Here is a 4,215-nt window from a genome sequence, read left to right on the forward strand (position 1 = left end):
AACTTCTAAGTGTTTCACACTTGTTTGTGATTAAAACTGAAAAGTCTTTGTATGTACACTATTAATAAATTCAGATGCCTCTTGAAAGGAGACCAATTAGGTCCTTCCTTGTGACTCCGTGATTAATTGAAGATTACACCCTACTCTGTTGGCTCCAGAACCCCAGGTTTTTGCCCCCTGGCTTGGCAGGAATTTGTATATGAGGCCAGTCCTAGCTCTGAATGTGAAGTATCACCAGTGGAGCATCATCCCTTGCACTTTGGCGGGTCCCGAATGCCAACTCCCATTACATGGGGACCAAAATGGACTCAGAAACACTGGTAGCATGCCAGACTGCCCATCTTCCAGCCAGGCAACTCAGCCAACCTGAAACAAATGCTGCCTGGTCTAGCTATTTAGAACTGAATAATTGGCATAGACATAAATGCCTGCTGACTTGCATTTGGTGCCCCCATTTGAATTTTAATTATTTCATTATACCACAGTGCATCCTTTATAGAGGCTTAGATCTTCCCATAATCGTTAGACTCTTCCTAGAGCACCAGAAAGGTTGAATTATTCTTTGTGCCCCCTGATCTGGTGGTATTTAAATAAGGTGGTACTTACTTTCTGAGTCAACTGGAAGAAAAGAGATGAGTGAGGCTCAACTCCCTTTTCAAAAGTGCAGCCAACAGTTCTAAAAATGCCTCCTCCTTTCTAGGTGGTATAGATATGCCTTCTTGGGTCCCACAAGAGGGGAGCTTTGAAAAATTGGACTTTTGGTGTGTGCATCCAAGTGAATCAAGGCACTAATAATAGCCCTGGGAGGCTCTGTGAAATTGTGGCAATATGGTTTGTGCGTACTATGATAAAGGGTTCTGTTGCTGCTTCAGTGCATTTATAACCCCTTGTTGAGACAGCAGGTGACCAGAAGGTAAAGGAATCCTGTTTGGTGTATTTCTTTTTTTAATCTTTGGGAAAGCTGAGTCTAAGGAGCCAGGCTGCCTAGAAATGTTAATTGTGATCCTTAGCAGGCTGAGACTCGGTAACAGAGAGACAGAATAATAGGTTTTATACAAGCCATTTATTCATTCATTCATTTTTTCTTTTAACGACTATTGCACCTAGCATTCCAAGGTGGTCTCCATCCAAGTACTAACCAGGCCCGACCTTTTTAACGACTATTGCACCTAGCATTCCAAGGTGGCTCCATCCAAGTACTAACCAGGCCCGACCCTGCTTAGCTTCTGAGATCAGACGAGATCGAGCATGTTCAGGGTAGCATGGCCATAGACTCATTCATTCATTTTTATTCATTAATTCCTTTACTGAGTGCCTCTGATATGTACCAGGCTCTGGGTAGGATCCAGTCCCTGTTCTCAAGGAGCTGAAAGTGTTTGTATGAGGAGTGGCTGGTCGGGGTAGAGAACTGAGGGCAGAGGAGACAGACAAGTAAACAGGTTGTTAATACAGTGTGATAATTACTCAAACAGTGATGGGTACAAGAACCAAAATTCAGATGGGCAAGAATTTACTTGCCATGGGGGCAAAAGAGGGTGGGAAGAAAGGAACGGCTTTACAGAGGACAGAAAGGTTTATCTGAGTCTTGAATATCAGTAGGAACTTGTTAAAGAGGTGAAGTAGGCAGAAGAAAAAGGGGGTACTCAAGTCAGATACAGGAAAAGGTACAAAACAAAGGGGATGTAAAACAACATGGTGTATACAAGGCACTGTAGTTTGGTATGGCTAAAGATTGGAGGCATGGCGAAGTGGGCAGCAAAAATGAGAGTGGAGAGGTAGTCAGGGGCCAGATCTACAAGGACCTCCAGTATTATGGATATATTCCCGAGGCAATGTGTACAATAAGCTGTACCCTGAAACCTGGAGTCACTTGGCTGTCTACACTTATTCCTTCTTTAAGGCCTGTGGGCCAAGCAGATCCCAAAAGAGCCAAGACTATAGCACATTCATTGCTTGATATGATAAATATTCTAATAAAGTGTGGACAGGCACATGCCTAGGGCTAAAGCCCTGCAGCAGCCACTGGGGATCTGCTTCTTTATCACTAACCATCCACTGACCGGTACCCACTGTATACAGTTATGCAGCCATCACATGATAGCTACATCCAGCCCATCTTTCCATATCTTGCATTTAATGGTGTCACAAGTGACATGCCTTGCTGTCATCTGGATATTCTGTGCTCATTCCACTCCTGTTTAGCCATTCTAATGGCCTTAATCAGAAAAGGAAATTAGATTACTCTGGTATGATCAATTTTACTGCAACGCTACTGGCTTAATGGGACTGCTGCTTAATTTGTAAGCTCACATAAGCCATTAGTAGAATAATTTTTTATGGAATTTTGCCTAAGACTGGTGCCAAACTCATGAAGTCATAGTTGGTAGAGGTGGGGGAGAGGAAAAGTTAACTGTATTTCCTAAAAATTAGAACATTTGCCCATCATTAGTCCTCTAGTATAATTCCTATTTTCTTCAAGACTCTCAGATAATCAGCAGTGGTGCTGTGGTCTCCCCAGCAAATCTTCCAATAGCTTGTACAGAGATTTGTTCAGTCCAGTAGACAAGGACTCTTCTAGGACAGCTCTTACCCCACTTCACCCATCTCAGAGGCTTTGATATCTTTTATCAGTTAGTCTCAGTCTTTTTAGTAGGAATAGCCTTGTCCTTGACAGAGAATAAACAGCAGAATTGGAGTCACCCATTAATCTTTCTGGTTCTTGAACAGCCATTATATGTTCTTGGTGAATGTAAATTTCTTAAAAACTTTGGCTGGCTCAGAGCATTAACTCTCATATTCTACACATTTTGTTTCAGTGTTTAACATTCCCCAACATCCAAAGTGCACAGGACAACGGCTTCCAAAGAGATAACTGATGGTCTCTAAAACCAAACATTTGAACTCAGTCTGAGTCACACAAGGGATTTAGTGCTTCAGGAATTCTCTCAGAGGTAATATATCATGAGGAAATACACAGGAGCAAGAGTCTTGTAAATCAGCCTTGACAGGAATGAGCCTTTAAACTCATCCACTTCTGTACAATTCCATTTCAATATGTCTCTTTTGCATTACTTCAGTATAAAGATGGATTTAGGGTTGAGAAGACAGATTATCACTATGAACCTCAGTCTCTTAATTTATAAAATAAAGAATCTGATAAGGTGGCTTCTAAGTTCCTTACTAATTGGAAAGTTTTATAGCCCTAGAAAATTGAAGAAGAACTAAAATTCATAGAAAGCCTATTACAGGCTACGCATTGTGCTGGACTCTTAACACCTGTGACCTCATTTAATGTAGACAACAATCCTATGAGCTGGCCCTATTTGGCAGATAAGGAAGCTGAAGCTCACAGATATTAGATACTTTGCCCAAGGTAACACAATCATTAATCCTAAGTAAGGGACAGAGTAAGAATTCAAATACTAATCATCTACATCATTGATTCTCAGTTGAGGTGCTTTTGCCCCTCAGGGGACATTTGGCAGTATCTGAAGACTTTTTTTGATGGTCACACCTAGAAAATTGTTACTGGCACCTAATGGGTAAAGGCCAGAGATGCTTCTAAAATTTCATACAATGCACAGATAGCCCCCTACAAAGAATTATTTGGCCCAAAATGTCAATGTGCTAAGGGTGAGCAATCCTAATATAGATAAAGCCCAAGTGGTATGTAAATAATCTAAGTCATTTTTTGAATTCAGAAAATATTAGTCACTGCCACACACAAAGTTTTCTATCTAAAGACCCCCAGGAACAGAGGAGAATAAATATGTCCTTGAAAAGGATGTGGCCATTGTCCAAGTCTATTTTGTACTATATAGTCCATAATATGCCTACAATTATGTAACAGAATACAAAAATGTCAAAGGCTTTTCTCCCAAATCTTTGGGAGAAGACACATCATGCTTATCTTATGGTTTTACATATCCACTGACTCACGACTCATATGCCATGAGTGTGGAAATCCCATGTTGAAAAGCATGGTTTTAAGTGGTAAGAGGGAATAAATTATCTATTGGCCCTAACTAGCTACTTCTGAAGGTCTTTGACAGAAAAAATTATAGCTCTGAATGTAAAAGTGTGGCAAAAGAGAAAAGAAGTAAATGAGTGAAATATGAGGAAAGACCTCAAAATCATCTACTTTGGCCATTTCATTTTAGAAATAAGGAAGCCAACCCGAGAGAGATCAAGCGATTTGCCAAAAACACATAGCAA

General features: G+C 40.7%; 1 pseudogene; it reads right to left on the reverse strand.

Moving 5' to 3' along the window:
- Positions 1–1,157: 1,157 nt before the first annotated feature.
- Positions 1,158–1,274, reverse strand: LOC112473183 (annotated as a pseudogene).
- Positions 1,275–4,215: the final 2,941 nt, after the last annotated feature.

Source organism: Pteropus alecto, unplaced genomic scaffold, assembly GCF_000325575.1.
Source record: "Pteropus alecto unplaced genomic scaffold, ASM32557v1 scaffold111, whole genome shotgun sequence".
NCBI classification, from domain to species: domain Eukaryota; kingdom Metazoa; phylum Chordata; class Mammalia; order Chiroptera; family Pteropodidae; genus Pteropus; species Pteropus alecto.